This window comes from Topomyia yanbarensis, chromosome 2, assembly GCF_030247195.1.
Source record: "Topomyia yanbarensis strain Yona2022 chromosome 2, ASM3024719v1, whole genome shotgun sequence".
NCBI classification, from domain to species: Eukaryota; Metazoa; Arthropoda; class Insecta; order Diptera; family Culicidae; genus Topomyia; species Topomyia yanbarensis.
This window is the reverse complement of record NC_080671.1, coordinates 318,831,017-318,853,083: the sequence shown is the minus strand read 5'-3', so window position 1 is coordinate 318,853,083 and position 22,067 is coordinate 318,831,017.

Genomic DNA, 22,067 nt, shown 5'->3' with positions numbered 1-22,067 from the left:
GTGGCCGTAGAGGACCACCGATCTAATCAGCGTCTTGAAGATAATCAACTTCGTGCGGCGGCGAATTTTGTTCGACCGGAGCGTCCTCTGGAGTCCAAAGTAGGTACGATTTCCCGCTATGATCCGTCTCTGAATTTCATTGTCGTCGGTTACCAGTGAGCCCAAATACATGAATTCGTCGACCATCTCGATTTCGTCACCGTCAATCCGAACTCGGGTGGGAGGTTCACATTGTCGTCTCTAGAACCTCTTCTTCTCATGTATTTTGTCTTCGAAATCCTGGCTTCAGCTTTCAGTCTTTGAGCATATATTTCATTCAAAATTCAATAGAGATACGAATAGTTTAAATATCGCACGTGGAATGTCTCTTTTGAAAATTTCCATCGTCAAACTTTCATATTACCCAGTTAAGCCAAATATTTTTCTGATATAGCCATGAATTTCCTTAATTATAGTGTAGAAACAGGCTTTGAATACAATTGAATTAAAGTTAAGTTGATGTAGCAGCAGAGAAAAATAGTTTTGTTTTCTCAAACCTTCGCAATTGCAATTAATAAATATTTCAGATTGGCAGAAGATCTTATCACACAACTTAGAAATGCATACAGAAATAGCTAGATAGATGCGATAGAAGAGAGACAGAGAGAGAGAGAGAAAGAGAGAGAGAGAGAGAGAGAGAGAGAGAGAAAGAGAGAGAGAGAGAGAGATGGGGGGGGGGGGCGTGTGAGGAATGGCAAATGATGGTTAATGCAGTGACATTATTTTTATAGGTATATTATTATGATATATTGATTCTTACATTCTTATCATAAATAATGTAAGTAGTAATTTTTGCTCCATAACCAGTATAACCTAAATCTTGCAAAAGAGCTAAATTTTCGCTAGATTTTGGGCTTCAAACATACAGTTGCTTTCGGTGACGCCACAAGTATAATTATATTAGAAATCTTTTATCTCACTACTAGGTGAATTACTTGTTGATCTGTGTATTGATATACCATCCAACATTTACCTCATGATTGAACGCAATGCCTAATCCAAGGAATAAATACTAGAACTCACTGTTTCTTTATCAACGCATTATTTTGTCTTTGAAGTGAACTTATATATTAATTTTTGAGAAATAGTTCATTTATTATAAAGGTAATTCACAAAATGTTCTCAACATCGAATTCCTTGAATCACGTAGATGTGTTTTCATACCCCGATATTCAAAATCGGTTTAGTTTTGCCCCTAAAACACCAGTAAAGCAATACTCTGTATGAAACAATCTCATTTTTAATTGGTGTAAATTGGTAAGCGAGAACTAAAAATACAAAATGTCTAATATCTCCGCCGCTCGTGCACGGATTTAGACAATCTATAGCTTGTTAGAAAGGTATTTTTACAAGCTTTCTATTTATGTGCAGTTTATATTTTATTGTTCGAAAGTTATTTGCAAAAAACCTGCTGTATTTTGACAAAATCGCCCATATCTCAGAAAGTAAACAACATATCGAAAATCAAAAATAATAGTGTCAAATGGTAACGTTAGGCCTTTCATTTGAAACTAATTTCATTAAGATCGGTTCAGCCATTGCTGAGATAATTACATGACATTTTGTACATACATACATACACACACACACACATACAGACATTGTCTCAATTTGTCGAGCTGAGTCGATTGGTATATGAGACTCGGCCCTCCGGGCCTCGGAAAAAGTTGTCAAAGTTTGAGCGAATCCTGAAATGTAAAAAGTTGGTTAAATGAAGAAAATGAATGAAACGAATTTCACGAATTCCAAAACCATTGTTTCAAAATATTCTGCAGTTTTTGTGAAAATCCCATTGCAAAGAGCACGTTTTTGTTCTTCTTTTCTTGACGACGTTTGAAGATTGTCTGGTGTGTCCACTTTATTGATGGGCCTTAATTAGTCATCAGGAATTCTGGAAATCAGGAATTTGTCTTGGAATTAAATCATGTCTTTTTGGTCACAGATATCTGAAAAATGATTTTTGCACAGATCAGAATTTTCAGGTCCAGCATTTAACCGCGTAATCGGAAATAGTAAACTGACATAAGGGCAACTGTAAATAGTATTCACGTGGATTGAAGTATATAGAAAAGAGTGTCAAGCGTCTAGGTTACGTTGGCAATTATATTATTGTTGATGGCACAAAAGCCGTACATTCAGTCGATTACAATGCAGTCTCTTTCCACCCATCCTTATCAGCTGAGAATTGTTTCGTTCGGAATTCTCGTTCTGAAGATATAGGTTTATGAATCCTACACAAAACAATACATTATGACAAAGGAATGGTTCAAATTACCAGAATAATTATTTAAATTCATCGAAAAGCCAGTGGCTATTGAAAATGTCTCTGGAATGCTTTTGAGACACGAATATTATTGAAATTACAATTCGTATTTTTCCGCAAATTAATATGCTTTTAGTCACATTGATCATGAAAAATGTATATTGGGGTTTTCAGTACAACTCAGTATCAGTTGTAGTTACACAATAATATATATGACATAAATTCAGTAGGACCAACTATCTGTCCAATGCATAAACTGTGATTGTAATCCTCGCTAATTTAGGTGTAGAATACGGAGCACTCAAACGAAACGTCTATTGAATTGTCCAATGCCCATACTAATTCTGGCATTGAGGCTTCAATTGAATCATTCTCAGCATAAGACAAATTTAGGCAATTGAAACCAGTTAAAAGCATCCTTTTTCTGGGATGCAATAATAGTTCGATAGTTCAGGGGTCTTTGGGCGCCATTTTCCCGGATCAAACTCGTGGATATTTTTGGAATTTGATTGGAATTTTTCATAAAAGTGCATTCCAATACAATGAATCTGCATTTTCAATAATATCAACCTGAAACAGGTGTTGTCTATTTTTAAATGAAACATTTGAGCATATGTTTCATTAAAAATTCAGTAGAGATACGAAAAATTTAAAAAAGTGCACAATATTTTTGTCTTCAAACAACCATATTAACCAATTTGAAATACCCAAGGATTTCCGTAATTATGGTATATACAAATGCTCAATATAGAATTGAATAAAATTGGAGTTGATGTAGTTTTCGGTTTTTGGTCATATGACTCTCCTTAGTGCAACGTTTCGAAGGAATAGTCTCTCATCTTCAGAGAAAAGCAGGATTTGAACATAAATTAGTTATAGTTTTCTAATAATACAAATATTTTGCAAATTTTTCCAGCACCGCAAATATTTTCTTTTTCAAGTAGAATGTAATACTTAGTTTATTTCCGCAAGTGGCTTTGTTCTACACTAAAATGGAAAACTATTTATAGGGAAACAGAAAACAAATATAGGTACGTTTTCTTTAACCTGAACAAATTCATCGCAAGATTAAATTAGCTTGGATACTAACAAATATTTCAGATTAGTTGAAGATCTTATGACACATCTTAGAAATGGATTTGGAAATATCAGAGTAGATCTGAGTCGTGACAGTTGCCACGAACACGATTGGGAGAGATCGGGGGTGGAGAGGGGCGGCAAATGAGGAATGATAAATGATGGTTAATGCTGTTACCAATGCGTCCGGATAATTTGCTACTGCGACAATAAAAGTCACATTTTCACACGAAAAGTTATCAACACTCACACAACTTCTCCGGATAAAAACAACGTGTTATTCCTCCAGATAAATAAAACCGCCGGAGAATGAGCGAATAAGTTTATCACGGTATCCTTTTTGCGGTCGCTGTCTTGCTGTCGCTATTCCAAAACACGAAAAAACAAGTCTATCATATTTCTTTGCCGCTTTTCTTTGAAATTAAGTGTATATTTTGACGCTTTTATTGATTTCCACGAAATTAAAATATTATCACCTTCTCCGGTGAGAAGGAAAAAATCAAATTAATTTTATCCGGATAATTATTCTCGCGCTATTTATGGAGACGGAGTTGGAAGTTGGACATCAGATAAGCTTCTTCTCGCGTGAGCGAGAGAGAATTACAATGCCATGCGACATTATTTTTCTATATAGGGCGAAATTTTGATTCCTTGCATCTTTATTAGGGTAATTTGGGGAGAGACGCCGTACATTTCTTAAAATCAATCCTGCATCGAAGCTAACCATTCAATATTTGATAAAATCATTTTTATCAATTGCGACAAGTTTCGAAAGTACTGTGAAATGGTTTTTTTTCATGAAAAAAAATTCATCAAATTTCCATGAACATTTTTTTTAAAAAAAGGTCATTGCGGGAGAGATGCCGCATGTGCGGGTGAGATGCCGCACCATGCTCACAAACTGAAAAATGTTGAACAAAAGTATTTTAGCTATCAGTAATGTTTTTGTGATTAAGGATCTTCAGCTGAGTTTCATGAAGTTTGATTACACCTATAAATCGGCCAGCATCTTCATTTTTCTTAAGGGGGTAATACCATTTCTAGAAACACTTTTTTATTCAACATTTTAAAAAATATTTTATTTTTCAACCTTGTGTAACGGTTTTGTTGGAGTAACTTAATTAAGGGTACTGTTTATTTATATGTTTGTACCGGCGATGTATTGGTAGGGGTTCTTTAAAAACAGTTTTTGGTTGTTTCTTCCAACAATGTATTTATATAAGTTTGGTTTTTTCTTGAAAGATTCATTTCAAAAAGCATCAATTCGTCGATATTTTCATTTTTATCCCAAGATTGACATTACTACAAATCAATGCGTTTACTAAAATTAGTGCCTGAAACTTTAAAGAATTAACCGAAGTAACTAATATTTAGATACATATCACTCGTTCAAATATATAAATAAATAGACTCATATTCCTATATGCCACTGTTTTAGGTCCGTTTAGGTTGTGTATATACCGTATTAATAATCTATACCTGACGCAAATGATCACACTAGTTTACAAATTTCAAAAAGTTGTGATATCCTCAACTTTTTTTTATCATTTCCGTAGTAAAATGGCAAGCTGAAAACGAAAATGCGATTGAAAAAATTCTGTATGGAACAGATTTTGAGATATTGCGAAAAAATCCGCTTTTGTATTTTAAAAAATTGGCCCTTAACTTCATCACAAATATCTCCAGTTGTACTCTACCGATTTTAATGATTTTAATATCATTTGATCGACAATTGCAAGACCTATCAATTATTCCCAGAACATTTTTTGAACACTATTACAATTAGATCTCTATTCAGTAATTAATTACAAAATAATTGCTATTTCTTGCAAAATTTTGGAAATTTTTGTTATTTAACGGTAAATTACTCAAAGAAGAACGATTTATTAAATATTTTTTATTCGTGGGTATTGAAATATGATCAATTACGAAAATAATGAGCGGTTGTTCATTGGAATCTAAATGAAAATATAGAAGTTATGAGTATTTTTGTAAAACATAGAAAAAGTCAGTTTTTTAGAGTTTTGCGTTTCTCATATAGAAAGGTTATGCAATCGGTCGGAATTTCGACTTTTCAACCGAGGCCCGAAGAGCCGAATATCTTATACCATTCGACTCAGTTCGTCGAGATCGTAAAATGACTGTATGTGTGTGTGTATGTATGTATGTATGTATGTATGTATGTATGTATGTATGAATATGTGCATGTGTCAAACAATCTCACCGATTTTTTCAGAGATGGTTGGACTGATTTGTACAAACTTACTCTCAAATGAAAGGTACTACCTTTCCATCGGTCGCTATTGATTTTTTTATTGATCCGTTTTCCGGTTCCGGAGTTACAGATTGAAGAGTACGATCACACTGCAAATTCATATATACACTGGTACCACCATGATGTCCAAATGATACAATACATATTAAAATGTGTGCAACATTACTTGTATTTGCGAGTCCAGATCGTTAATAACCCATCGGAGTCGTAACCGGAAGTCGACTAGATATAAAATTTAATAGCAGTTTTAAGTGACGTAACACCTAAGTTTGGTTATATCGGTCCAGTCATCATTGAGAAATGGATGTACCTGTTATTCTGAATTTGGATTCTTCCGCCAGGGCTTCCGCAACCGTCGATGGTGGCCAACCCGACTTTGAATGATTGTTAGTGACCTAGAGCTACAAATCCAAGCAGTTGTGGTCACATTTTGGAATAAAATTTCACCTTTTTACATTCATCGCCGTATACGTTGAAATCGGGATTTGCTGCGTGTTCGTGCTTATCACCGTGTAATTCTGGAACCGGAAGTCGGATCACTTAGAAATTCAACAGCAGCCAATGGGAACGTTGTACCTTTCATTTGAGACCAAGTTTGTAAAAATCGGTAAAGAATTCGCTGAGAAATAGGTATGGCATTAACGTAGGGACTTGGTAAGTTCCCCGGGGCATTAGGAACCATAATAGGTGGCCAATGTGGTCAAAGCGACTTCGGTGGGTCATCAATGATCTAGACACGCAAATCCTAGCAATGTTGCACACATTTTAATATGTATTGTATCATTTGGACATCATGGTGGTACCAGTGTATATATGAATTTGCAGTGTGATCGTACTCTTCAATCCGTAACTCCGGAACCGGAAATCGGATCAATAAAAAAAATCAATAGCGACCGATGGAAAGGTAGTACCTTTCATTTGAGACTAAGTTTGTACAAATCGCTCCAGCCATCTCTGAGAAAAGTTGGTGAGATTGTTTGACACATGCACATGTACATACATACATACATACATACACACACATACACACACATATAGTCATTTTACGATCTCCACGAACTGAGTCGAATGGTATAAGATATTCGGCCCTTCGGGCCTCGGTTAAAAAGTTAAAATTCCGATCGATTGCATAACCTTTCTATATGAGAAACACAAAACTCTAAAAAACTGACATTTTATATGTTTTACAAAAATACTCATAACTTCTATATTTTTATTTAGATTCCAATGAACAACCGCTCATTATTTTCGTAATTGATCATATTTCAATACCCACGAATAAAGAATATTTAATAAATCGTTCGTCTTTGAGTAATTTACTGTCAAATAACAAAAATTTCCAAAATTTTGCAAGAAATAGCAATTATTTTTTAATTAATTACTGAATAGAGATCTAATTGTAATAGTGATCAAAAAATGTTCTAGGAATGATTGATAGGTCTTGCAATTGTCGATCAAATGATATTAAAATCATTAAAATCGGTAGAGTACAACTGGAGATATTTGTGATGAAGTGAAGGGCCAAATTTTTAAAATACAAAAACGGATTTTTTCGCAATATCTCAAAATCTGTTCCATACAGAATTTTTTCAATCGCATTTTCGTTTTCAGCGGGCCATTTTACTATGGAAATGATAAAAATATTGTGAGGATACAAATCACTGTAAACTAGTGTCATTTAATGACATTTCGAAGTGAAAAAAAAATACATTTTAGCTACGTATCCTCCGCGATCGAGTGCGGCATCTCACCCGCAATTTTGATGCGGCATCTCTCCCAATTGTATGGGAGAGATGCCGCACGACGACGTTTTTCTCTGAAATTATGGATGACCGTGCTCATGATCAGAATGCCGTCTAAAAGGTCCGAGCTACTCAACCGATACATGACTTACCAATAAAATCGAACAATTTAAAAAAACGAAATTTTAATGTGGTACTATACGAAATTTTAATGTGGTCTATAGCTTGTTAAAAAGGTATTTTTACAGGCTTTCTAATTATATGCACATAATATGGCTGCGTTGGTTTGTTTGAAAATTATTTGCTTTAAACCATTTGTGTTTTGATAAAGTCATCCATATCTCAGAAAGTAAACAACATATCGAAAAACAAAAATAATAGTGTCAAATAACAACGTTAGGCCTTTCATTTGAAACTAATTTTGTTAAGATCGGTTCAGCGGTTGCTGAGATAATTACATGACATTAGTGCACATACATACATACCCCCACACACACACACATACACACACACAGACATTGTCTCAATTTGTCGAGCTGAGTCGATTGGTATATGTGACTCGGCCATCCGGGCCTCGGAAAAAGTTTTCAAAGTTTGAGCGAATTCTATACATTTCTTTTGTAAGAAATGAAAAAAATGTGCGCTGTTGGGGTAAAACCGACATCTTTTGGTTAGGGTAAAACCGACACGCTGTTAAGATGGCTGTGTTTACATGCGATTCGTTACAAAAGGCTGGCGATTTTTGCGACACTTCAATTACACTATTAGCACACTATAGTAATAGCAGAAATACACAGAAATGTTTTTATTGGATTTATTTCTTATTGTTCTCTTTAAAAATAAAAATTGGAATTCTATCGAAGCTTTTACTCTTTCTGCAAAAAGCTCATCAAACCGAAGTTCTAGTGTTCTCTTGGTTTGTCATAACGTATGCGGAATGAAATTTGGACAACGCTTCCAGCATTAAAACAAAAATGCAACCCTGCGCAAAGCACCATACTAAACGTCATACTCTAGGCACACTTATTTCAAATATCCAGTGTTAATTTCGACCCACTAGGAGATACCATGTGAACAAAATGACAGCGAACGCCCAAACTGGCACTTAGCTATTATGCCAAAAAAAAGTTTTGGCGCATTGGAGGATTATGGTATATGTTTTGTACAAAAGGCTGATATCCCTCCAAATGTACCACAACTGCGTCCAAATGAGGTTTTTCTGGGATAATATGAAGCAGAGAGTAAATGCTCATAATTTTCGACATAAAACTAACAAAAATGATAATCAAAATTAAGAAAAAAATTAAAAATATGCCAACATCAATTTTTTCGACTCCTTTGCAAAAAGTTCCTGCAAACTGTCGTAAAGCTTCTCGAATGAGCTCAAATTTTTTTCTACATTAAGTTAAAAAGCTGACAAATGTTTTCATATAGAGAGAACATTTAATAAATGGTTTTCTACAAAAAAAATTGCCTTTTGAATTTTGTCCAAATTTTATTCCGCATACGTTAGACGAATTTTATTGTAATGAGACAATGATCTTTTGTATACCCCAGTGGATCGTTTATGATCAGAGCCCGAAAAATCAAGTCTGTAAAAGGTAGTTTTACTAAAAAGTGTATGTCACTTATAAGTGAATGAATCCGATTAGCAGAATTGCAACCGCTTGCAAATTTTATCTCATGAAATAAAATGACACTGAAGGTTGCAATGATGTGCGTAAGGATTATTTGGAAATACCCTTATCAAGAAATTATCCTATAGCATAAAATATGCTTGTTTATAGCAATACGCTTTCGAACTCTCTTCCCCTCACTACATGATGAAGCTACAAAAAGCACATGTTTGCATCACACATACTCACACTTTATTAGTCACGCATATATCACATTTTTAATAAAAAAGTGGAGAGAAAATAAATTAATGGGGGTGACGATCTTACCCATACGGGGTGCCGGTTTCACCCGCTGTGCCTACAAAAACTCACATTGTTTTCCAAGTTTTGCAACCAATTTTAATGAAATTCATTTTTTGAAGCGCTGACAAAATTAAGCCTTATTAAGAATTTTCTGAAGAAGAATTCTGCGTAGAAATTATATTTTTTTGGTTTTGTGGTAACCCAGAAAAAGTGTTTAGCTTAAGGTGTCGGTTCATAACATTATAATTCCCCTACATATCTAATTGACAGTTGCTTGAGATTTCAAATGGAACCAAAAAACATTTGTTCTAGGTCGATACGGTTAAATTTACGATTTTTCAAACAACGGTTCATTATAAAATTTGAACAAATGCGTTAAGCAGATGCTGTTCTAACTAGTGTGTTAAAATGGATGATATGAATAGAGTGACTGAGATCAATTAGGGAACAGTTACGTCAAGGAATATTTAAAATCCTAATATCGCAGTGCGTCAACCGACATTTTCCCACCAATAAGAAAGACTTCCATTATTGTCCACAACCCTTCTTGAACTGCAAAATAATTGTGTAATTACTGTGTAAATGTCTTGTAAACACAGGCGTTTACATCGTCGCGTAAATCTAAATCACACCCCCACCGCTGCCTTCACCCACTTCATGGTGAAACGTTACATTTATTGCTATTGGTGAACATCGCGCGCCACGTGGCAGCCACGTGTTTAACTGTTTGCTATTGCGAGCAAGGCACGAACATAATCCTGCTTGAGCCGCCTTTAACCAGGAAATATATCACCAATCAGTGATTTTGCTTAGACATCGCTGAGAGGCAAAAGCCACTAAACAAACAACCACATCTTTGCTAAGAAAATTGGCAAAATTCGAATAATTAACTAGAAAGGATTTAGCTCTATTTACATTTCTTCCGCCAAATGGATTCAGCCGTTACGTTTGATGGCAATGTTTTTGCTGGCTTGTTCGGTCCCCCAGCATCTGAACACAAATCGAACAAAGGCACCCGCAGTAAATCTGAATCAAGAATGCATTAGACGCCACATATTTTCGTAACGATTCGGTTTTCCGTTTGCATATTCACATGTGACTCTGGCTGCCTTCGTTGTATATTCTGTTACTATAGGTACCGCAGGCGAAACACAAACATAATAATCGGATATTCAGTGCCAGCGGGAAGCAATAAAATCTCGAGAAAATTAAATTATAAACACATTTCAACGACTTTCCACTTAACAAGAAGGAAAGCTAGAACAGGGGAGCGGTGGGAAAAGGTCTAAACCACAGAAAAGTGAAAATATTTCACTGGAAGTCGTTTCGAATAAAACTTTTTAAAAATATCACCACTTGCAGTTCCAACATAATTTGGCTGACTGGTTTTCCTAAATTAAAATTTATGTAAACGGATAACAGTTTTTGTGAAACCAACCATGTCCATGTGGTTTGGCAAAGAAATTGTTTGCACCATTTTATTCAATATCGAGCTGAACATCTTATAAGCAAGAGTGTTTGGTGAGCCCACTTTTGTCGAGTTCCTGTTGTCAGCCTATTTGAAGCTGTTAGTTTTAGTTTGTGAAGCGCCTGTTTATTTAGTTTTACTTAGTTAGAGTCTTATGATTAAACTATAGCAAAAAAGGCAAAATATAAAGCAATTTTATTCAAATATTCGGAAATACCTCCAATCAGCAACAATAAAGCTACGGGGTTTATTTTTGCCTCAACATTTCCAAGTTTAGAAACAAGTTTTTATTTATTGAGAAACCATTAAGAAGAATTTAACTTAAATAATGTCTGTACTATAATTGCCGATTATTTATCAATATATGATCAAGGTTTCTGTTTGTCTCGTTACAAGTTTACGCATATTTCATAAAATAAGTTTGCGATAACGATAAAATCAGATTCTATCACAATTGCACATTATTAAGGTCCCTAAGCCCCACATTTTTTTTCCACAGGAAGTTATTTTTTATCATGAACAGTTTTCACTTTATTCTCATTTTAAAGAGTCGGTCACGCTACGCCATTTTCGCAGCGAGTTTGGTGGTTGTCCGACTAAATTGAAAAAGTCTGTTTCGTTGGCCCCCAAATTTGTTATGATTTTTATGTTTGGTATTTGTGAAAAACTTATTAGAAGGGTGTGTTTCTACTACTTCATATTTTGGAATTTTTTTCTTAAGAGCATTTCGCTTCGAAATGACATTTAGTATTAAGTATTTACACCACTCTAAAGCATAAAAAATAGGCAAATTTCGTAAATTTTCATTGACGCAATAAAGAAATGAATCGAAATCTTATAAAATGGAGTTTATAGCATAAGTAGTGAATCACGAAAAATAATTGTTTAACAATTGAGTTATTTCCCACACGCTCGTTTTTTGGAAGGGCGACCGGAAATCTAGATCTTGTAATTTTTACATAGAGCCAAAAACTTAAATAAAGTTTTATTTTTGTGTTTCGAATTCATCTCATTAGTAACTAGCACCATCTGGGCGTCTAGTTAGACGATGTATCTAAACTAGTACCCAAATTACCACTAATTAGCCACAAAAAAGGATGCCAAACAGCTCATACGACACGTTCAAAGCAACTGACTTGTCCCGAGTGATGTCCCGCGAAGCAAATTCAGAAGCTCAGGTTTGCTGACAAGAAAGCAAAAACGAACTCTTGCCTTTTGGCTAGGGAGCCAAACGCCTGGCATTATGCAATCTTAAGTTCTCAAACGCCCAAATGTGTCGTGTGAGCTGTTTAGATTTTTTTTGTGTCGAACTCGCAAGGATGCAAAATGCCTACCTTTTCTGCGGTTGTAATTTTTCTGCCTACATTCTCATTTCTCTTTCGACGCTGCTGTCTTTCGCTATTGCAGGACGCCCAGCGCTGTGCGGCAGTCTGTAAGCAAAGCAGTAACATGACAAAAAATACTGCCCCCAGTACAGCCACCAGACGCGAGCGGTACAGCTTCTTTTTCCTTATTTTACACTTTTTAATATTCTTAATCTAATCAATATTTTCAATCAAAAACAGAGGGGGAACAACTTGACAGCTCCTATACAAATCGTTGAAACCACTTTTTTTGGGTCTGTGGGTCTAAAATGGCGGATCAATCTTTATTCAAGAGCAACTTCTAAAAAAAGCGTAAACTTGTTCACAGTGCAAATTTTCTTGTTCAGATTTTTTTACTTCTGATAATTCATTTTTGAAGACTTTTTGGGTTTGATGTTGTTTTATTATAAAAATAATGCATCTTTATTCCAATGCATTATTTTTAAATGATTCATGATTTTTTGGAATCATCAGCATACAAACAAGCGGCGCTTATGCTAGTTAGTGAGCATCTTCATTTAGTTTTAAGATATTAGGTAGTAATATTTGCATTGCAATGTAAACAACACACACAATGATACTGGATTGTTTTTCTCCCTCTCCGATAGAAAATGAGCTGTCATCAGTTCTGAATTTTGTGGAAACCTTTGCACCGTAAATGTCGCATGCTGTCAGAAATAAACAATCGAAGTCAATCCCGCCTTTGTTAAATACGAAGTGAACAATGATAATCACAAAACTAAATGTATTTACAAACTTTCGAGAATTGTCATATGCGAAAGATATTTCAAGGGCGACGGGAAAAGAAAAAGTTCACACTAGAAGCGCACTCAAATCAAATCATGCATTTTACATTTTACATTCGGCACAATTTGTAATCCTTTTATGAAACTCCAAAATGACGAATTAACTTGTTTGTATTTATATTAAATTATTAAGCTGTTTTGAAATGATCATCTTGATTACCGCTTCCGAATGTAAATAAAGAAAACAAGTTCGTAAAAGACGTCACGGAATTATTTTCTCGCATAGAAATTTACAGTATCGCAATTTGTGGACGGCGTTCTATGGTAGCGACATCATTCGAAACACGGTGGTTTCATGCAACTTAGGCTAAACGTCAAGTTGCGGGAGGGTTGATCAAAAACGACGTCAATGAATGCTGTTCGTTTACGCCACGACCGGCATCAACGCTTTCGTGTGCGGGCCTCTCCCTTTGACTACGCAGAGAAAAATGTACAAAGCGAGAGAACAAACATTAGTACGCCACACTCTCACCGAGCAGTCGGAGTACAGCAGCAAAACAAAAATGTATTCTACTGCTCTACGGGAATATGTACTCGGTTTGGCTACCGTTCTGGCAAGAACTGTAGTGATGTGTCGCTGTAGCGGGCTGTACGGCTTGTGCAAATGTAAATATACCGAAAAAAATGTCGTTTACTGGTATCTTTGGCATCCCTGCTCGTGATAATTTGGGTACTAGTTTAGATACATCGTCTAATTAGACACCCAGATGGTGATAGTGTCAGATAGATGACGAGATGAATTCGAAACACAAAAAATAAAACTTAATTTAAGTTAGGTTTTGTGCCCTTAATGTGCAAAGTGGTTCAGTCCAAACCTTTTGCTCACTGCTCGGATTCTTATTTTGCCGTGCAGACCCTTTTTTCAAGGCGGCCTAGGTGTTCCTACCGGAATTTCGGATTTCCACACACAAATAAAATGGCAGACAAAAAATACAAACTTTACCGATTTTTATTCCACTGCCTCCTCTGCTGCTCAAAGAACTCCAACTGCTGGCGGATTCCCTCTGGCCGGGTTTTACTGTATGAAGCACGGGACGAGTTGTCTTCCTCTTCCGGATCAGTTTTACGTATTATAGGTGTCTCGGGGTCCTTAATAATTAGCCGGGGAAGCGAGCGACTCCTTGGCGATTAGCTTCCCGTTTTCCGATGACCCAACACCTCAATTGTTTCCGAACCACGGGTCAGCACTTTCGAGGGAATGTTGTTTGGCGCACTCACATGCGGGCTGGAATGTGTTCTACACTACAACTTTCTAAAGACCGGGGCACGAAATTTGACGTCGTTCTCTTCTCGTGGTACGTAACTTTCTACCCTATCATTCAATGGCCGCCCTCCTCACGACCAAAACAAATCGTCAAACCTCCTCGCCTCATAACTGTTTTCTCGATGCGCAGCATAGTCAGCACACTTATTGTAGCAAGAGGACAGTGGTGGCCTACCTAATCCCTATGTTATTCATACACAAATGTCAAACTAAAATTACTACACCCACCCAGACCTACAACATCGTTGACAAACGAAAATTTTACGTAAAAAGTGAACGATCATATCCCAGTCAAAAATGGATAGTTGCTGGCTAACGGGGAGCTATTTGCCAACTCGGATGCGCTAATTGCCCTACAATTTGTCAGCAAATTGCTGGCAATTAGGGGGCTATTTCAAATGCAGCATTTGGGCGATTTGCCGCCGTCATTTTTCAGCTGCTCTACCCGCCCTTAAATCGTTCCCAAATCGCCCAGGGAACGCGCCATTTAATCGTCCTTAATTGCCTAATATGAAAATTACAAATAATGCTTATTTTCGGATTCATTGTCTACTCACATAAACTTTTCACTACACTAGGAACTTTAGGAAGAATCAATGGTGAAATTGGAATTGCACACCAAAACTTACCACAATCTGACTTTTATTAAGATTTTAGGTAAGATATCTTGTTCCACTGTATTCACACACGATTCCACAATTTCCCACATTCGTTGGCTAAATGAAGTGCACTAGACAAACAAAATATAAGCGAGAACACGCCAATCGTTAAAAAAAATTATTTTAAGTTTAAGCCAAACATGAACCGCCATGTTTGAAAAACGCAAAAACAACCAAGTCCATTTCAGCCGCCAGAAAATTTGTCTAAGTATTTAAATTGCCTTTAAATCGCATTCGCAAATTGTATTTGTTCCTAGGGGCAATTAGCATAGGCGAGTTGAGTCAAACGTCAAACTTTTTAAATCGCCTGACCATGTTCGTCCCCATTTTTTTGACATGGATGGAACAGTTGTGAACATTATGTTGCAAAACAATACACTCTGCGAAGAGAGTGCGTAAAAACAGGTATATCTCCACCCAGTGCTAAATTGTTACCTTGGCAAGCGACGTACGTAGGATATTTTCGATATTTTGCTTCTTCGCGAAATGGCGCACTTTTAAGTGAATAAAGGCCGAAAATGTCAGAAAAATCGACACAAAATTATCAATTAAAAAGATTAAGCAATACAAAAAATTAAATCATCCATACATCGCTGGAGAAATCAATTTCGAAAATGTTGTGAAAATTTCAAACCGATCAAAAATCACTTGCTCGAGTTATGTATCCGGCCAGCTCAAGAAATGTGGTTGCGAGAAAACGTGATTAAAGTTTTCAGTACACTCGGGGTAGGGGAGCCCGCGGATAGTTGGCGGTTGGGATAAGTTGGCGGAATCCCTGTTTCTCTGTTTCTATTAGACATATAGCGCTGAATCTTCTTGTATAGCTCAAGTTATGTGAAACCCATTATCCAATGTGTTTTTGTTGCAAAACGATTTGTTTGGTGGAAGTTATGGGTGATATTGTGTATTCGAGCATACCAAGTAAATTTTCTAAATTTTAATTACTTTGCTTTATTTAGGGTGACTTTCAATTTATTTCCCAAATTATTATATTTTTCGATAGCGCGTGAAAAGAGCTTTCAGTATCCGTATAGATATTACATCTATCCACAATCAAAAGTTATTTTTTAAATAGTTTTTAATAAAATATGCAGTTGGGGTAAGTTGGAGGTGCTGCACGCAGGGTAAGTTGGCGGCATTGTTCACAGTGTAAAAAAAGTTATCAATAATTTTTGTTTCTGGAATTCACTTCAAAGTAAGAAAATATTTTTCTTGTGTATCTCGCCAATGTAAGAAACATTTATTCCGGTCAATTGTATTAAGAATTTCGAAAATTTGCTTTTGAATAGGGAGTACGCGTCAAAGTCAAAATGCCGGGGTATTGAAACTGAAATATAATAGCAAATGTCGGTTACTATACAGTGTTCTCGAAAAGACATTCAGCACGTTCCAAAAGGACCTTGAAGTAATTGCATCTCCATTTGATTGCTTATTTTTTGGCGTATTGCATTGGGGAGACAGATTATTGTACAGAAACTTGTACCACCATGGAAGGATACATTAACGATGTCGTATGTGTCCTTAAAAGTAGGCATTGATGTGGAATTACGTGATGTTGCGCTGAACCCATAAACTTGACCGAAAGGAATTTACTTTCGAGAGTTTCAACAATGTACTGGTTTAGAAATGTTTTAAATATTCGTAATACTAATTGTTGCTCGATGACGATAAGAAATAAAGATAAGATCTCATACGCCCTTTTTAAATATCACTCTTCTATAAAATAATTTGCTTAGCTTAAAAAAACCTTGTCTCCCATACAGATGAAACATGAAAAGTTTCTCAGAACAGAAAATGGCGCCATCTTTGCCGTAATTGAATTAATCTTGATGGAATTGTTTCAAAAAATGGACTCAAAGTAGTAAGAAAAAATGTAGGTTAGACATTCTATGCAAGCTGTTGGTGTGGTCCAAAAAACTTTTTCGAATTTTCGATCTACCACGTTTCAAAATTATTTGTTTTTCATTACATCACAATTAAGAATAATAATTAATCCATTTTCATTTCATATTTTCAAGTAATATCATCAAATTTAAATTAAACTACTATGGAAAAATGTGATTCCATGCAATAAGTTGAAAATATCGATTTCATTAACCTTTTCATCTCCTTAGGGTCCGTCCATATGCCACGTGGACAGATTAGGGGAGGGTAGGTGGTACGAAAACGTCCACGCCTGTCTATGGAGAGGGGGGGGGGGGATTTTCTGTTCTAGGATGTAACACAAATTTGCACCATCATTAGCATAAGCGCTTGATTTCCTTCTTTTTTCCAATATTATGAAATACTTAAATCGCACATGCAGTTCTGTAATTACCATCACACAATTTTGCTCTCAGAAATATTTGATCCAATCTTTTGAAAATCAATTCCCATTATTTTTTTTGGATTTGGTAATTTTGTTAAAAACGGGATATTTTTAGAAAATTAAAAAAAAAATCTGTGGATTAAGTTTAAACGAAATATATGTTTGCCGGATAACATTTAGCATCAAAGTAGTCCAAAGCATTAGAAAAACCCCTAATTTCCTACAATTTACAACTCTTTGATGATATTACCAGACAAAAAATGGGAAAAGTCCACGTGGGCATCGTGGGTAGGGGGTAGGGGTACAGACAGAGACTGTCCAGGGTAGAGAGAAGGGAGGAGGAGAAGGGGGTCAAAAACCATAGAATTTATGTCCACGTGGTATATGAACGGCCCATTACTGTCTTTTAGTTTTTTTTTTGAGTCAGGCAAGAAGCTTCAAAAAGTTTTAATAAATAACAGACGTGAAAAAAAAAATTTGGACTCGCCGTTCATATAATTCAATATTAGAGGACATATACATACAGTTTAGTGCAAAAATTGATAAAACAAATTTTCGCTTGTGGTTGCCATTTATGGAGCCTTGAATTTAAATAAATTTAATCATTCAGTCAACTGGAGGAACAAGTAGTCATTGTGTTCTATTTCGTTATTGAACGTAACTGTATTAAAATTTAGAATTAATGAGTATTCACATTTTTCTCGTGATGCTATATAAATATAAATATAAATATAAATATAAATATAAATATAAATATAAATATAAATATAAATATAAATATAAATATAAATATAAATATAAATATAAATATAAATATAAATATAAATATAAATATAAATATAAATATAAATATAAATATAAATATAAATATAAATATAAATATAAATATATTGGTTCAAAGGATTGGATGTAAGTCGGGACTTCATCCGTGTGATGTCTAGGCTCATGTCCAATCATTATACTTTAGATGCGCATCTCCGTCGTATTGGGCTCGCTGAGGGTAATCATTGTGCTTGTGGAGAGGGTTACCATGACATTGAGCATGTTGTTTGGTCCTGCACTGAATATCGTGAAGCCAGATTACAATTAGTAGATTCTTTACAAGTCCGAGGAAGACCAATCCATGTTCCTGTTAGAGACATCCTGGCGTATCGCGATCCTCTATACATGGAACTTATCTATCATTTTCTAAAAACAGCGTCTGTCAAAATTTAATTAAATTCATCTCCTCATACTCTCATCCAAGGCTAATCATTCACCAATTAAAGTGTCCTAGAATATTCAGTTTTTAAATTTAGACAATAACAGAAAAAAAGTAAATAAATACACCCGAAAATACTAGATCATTATGAAATACAGTAATGTAAGGAAAAAAGCAAACAATAAAGTGATTTTAGTATTAGTTTTAGACAAATTACTAGTATAGTTAAAATTAGTCTTAAGGATTTTTGTAACGTGCTATGTAAAAAAAGAAACTGGCGTAAAAAGCTTTTGCAAATGCCGTGTCAAATAAACGTATGGAAAAAAAATATAAATATAAATATAAATATAAATATAAATATAAATATAAATATAAATATAAATATAAATATAAATATAAATATAAATATAAATATAAATATAAATATAAATATAAATATAAATATAAATATAAATATAAATATAAATATAAATATAAATATAAATATAAATATAAATATAAATATAAATATAAATATAAATATAAATATAAATATAAATATAAATATAAATATAAATATAAATATAAATATAAATATAAATATAAATATAAATATAAATATAAATATAAATATAAATATAAATATAAATATAAATATAAATATAAATATAAATATAAATATAAATATAAATATAAATATTAATATAAATTTATAAAAATCCAAAAGATAAACTTTCTTTTTTTGTCAAGTTAAACTGTAAATACATACATAATACAACATAATGTATTGTCCAACTTAGGAACCGATTAACTTGAATTTTGCTACATCGTGCTCAAAATAGTTTGGTAACCCTTGGGGTGCTGATTTTCGAATAACTAGTTAGTGAGAGTAAATGGTTTAATGGTTTTCTTGAGTAAAATAATGTCCGTATAAAAGAAAATGTTTGCAGAATCAATTGAATAAAAACATTTTTCATCATCTAGACCTTTTAAATGTTATAAAACTGGTAAGATTCCAACAAATTGAGAAAGCTACGAGAGTATAAATTGAACAACTACAGTGTAAATCGTTGTTTGTTGAGACCTTCTGCGACAATCCTCGTTACCGATTCAATTTCCGAAACAAATGTTACCTGTCTTGCAAAACTAACTCCAAGCTTTCACCTTAGCAATTTGAATATTATCATACACACATCGTAGAATTAGTTTTGGTCACTTGTTGCCGGAGTTCGAACGGACAAAGGGGTCACGAGGTAAAGCTCTTTCCAAGGTGCTACCGCAAATCCATCGAGCAACGAGTTAGAATTCCACCCTAGCAGATCTGTTCTGTTATTGAAAAAGTATTCGACACGTGGAACGGGGTACGAAATTGAAGTGCGATTGAGCGGGAGATTTCTCCCCGGGTTGGTCAACCTTTTTTTTATGTTTATGTTTTCAATTTTTATTGTTTCTAAATATGTCGTTTTATCTGTTTCTGATCCTTTCTTCAGGCAGAATAATAAGCAGGCTATTTGACATGAAAGAGAGGAGCTGACGGTGAATAGAGAAATTGGAAAAAGAAATCCCCCAGCAGTCCATCCGGGAAGTGGCGGGCGGAGTAGAAGGGATACAAATTGAATCCCATTCGAGGATTTGATTCGAAATTATTTCGATATTTATTGAAATTGTGTGCCGATTCGCTGTGACCAAACTGGACTGGTTGGGGTTTCTGGAGCGGAAGGGAGGGGTCCATCAGCGAGTGGCAAGTGGTCAGTATGGGCTTATTTCATCGCAGACATTAGGGAAAATATGACGTGTGATGATAAATATAAATCTCGTTATGGCTATACCTCTATGGCTTGTACACTGGACTAGAATTTGAATGCACACAAGATTGTGGACACAGGTTATCATGAAACCAACGAAAAAAAGCGGGAATGTTTCCGGGTGCACCTCTAGCGTGGTAGAAACAAATTGAATTTGGATTTATAATTTTTAGAAATCTAATTTGCGCTTGTACATAGTTTCGATAATAATTTTGTACTTCCAATTTATCAAATACATATTTGTGGTGAATGAAATCGAGAATTCATTCAATGCACATACACATTTCAAATGAGATGATGAACGGTTAGCTGGCCACCAATGGGTGGTAATGGTTGTAATGCTTTAATTTTCGCTGCCTTTTTTAGATTGTGGATTTTTAATTGGAATTGATAAGCGATAATCCTCGAAACGATCAATCACCCCACGACGAAAAGACATATAATTATAGCAATTTAAAAATATGAACATGTATTAGAAAGTAGATGCTAGTTGTTATTTGGCTATTCGTATTGTATACCTTTAAAATTTGCATTAAAAGAAGTCTGAATTCAAGACATTTAAGTTTTTGCTAAATTGGAATTGTTGCACTAGCATGGAAGACTAAACATATGCCACAGTCAAGCAGATTGACTCAGAACCGTTTTTAAAAGAGTTTTTTGGATACAGTATTTTTTAGAAAAAAGGTCGTTAATCGTATTTTGCTCAGCAAAAGTATCCGAGAAAGAGTTACTACAAATGAACACTTCGGCGTGAAAAAATATAATACCTATACAGTGAAGGCCCGATTTTATCAGCCTCCATTTTTATCAGCCCCCGATTTTATCCACCCCTGATTTTGTCAGCTTTTTGACCCGATTTTATCAGCTTCGTATGAAAATTGATAGTTGGTAGTTTGATGGGCTCTAGCAGACGAACCAACTTGAATTCGAGTAAATCCTTTCTTGAGCATATTTTTCTTATCTTAGAAATCCGAAATGCAAAAATATTTTTTTAAATTTTTTTATGAATATTGCGCTGTTAGACCCCCTTAAGGGAAATTTAAACAAAATAATTAGAAAGCGTTATAAGGCTATATCTAGGGACTAAAGAAGAATACTTTATAAGCTTCAGTTTTTTTAAAAAAAGAAAGAAAAATATACGTCCCGATTTTATCAATATCCCTGTTTTATCAGCCCAAAATTCACCAAGGGGCTGATAAAAACGGGTTTTCACTTTATCTTTTTATTTTTGCCAATAAAGCCTGAAGTATCAGCAATTTTTTTTCTAAGGTTGACTAAGCATGTTTTTAACCAACCTATTTCATATTAATTGACAGACAAAACTATAATTTTATTACAAAATATGATTTGAAATGTCAATTTCATTTAAAAATGTTTTGAACTAAAATCTTCCAAAAATGATACTTTTCGAGATATTTGGAATTTTGTTTCAACAAAAACAAGGAATTCGTTAAATTATGCCTATTTTATAAGTTACTCGCGTTTATCCATTATATTTTGAGGGGGTCCTCTTACATAATTGTGCATAAAGTACCTAATGTTTGATATTTTTTTTTGATGAAGTAAAATGAGTTAGACATGTGCGCTATTCTGCCAAATGTTTATTAAGGTTTCATCTATAAAATAAAAATTTTCTAGCATAAGGTGTTAAAAATTGCGTCCAAAATGGCGGCTCCAGCAAAAGGTGTTTTGAAAACCGACCTCATCTGCGGGTACGATACAGATCGCAATTCGTCGTCTACAAGCAGCAAACCAAAACGATCTTGAAGATTATATTACGTAGAGGCGCCCCAACCTAAAAAACATGAAAAAATTCCATATAGAATCAAAATGGATGCCACTTGAAAATAAAGTATCAATTTTCGCATGATTTTTCCACTTTGGCCGGCTGTAAAAGA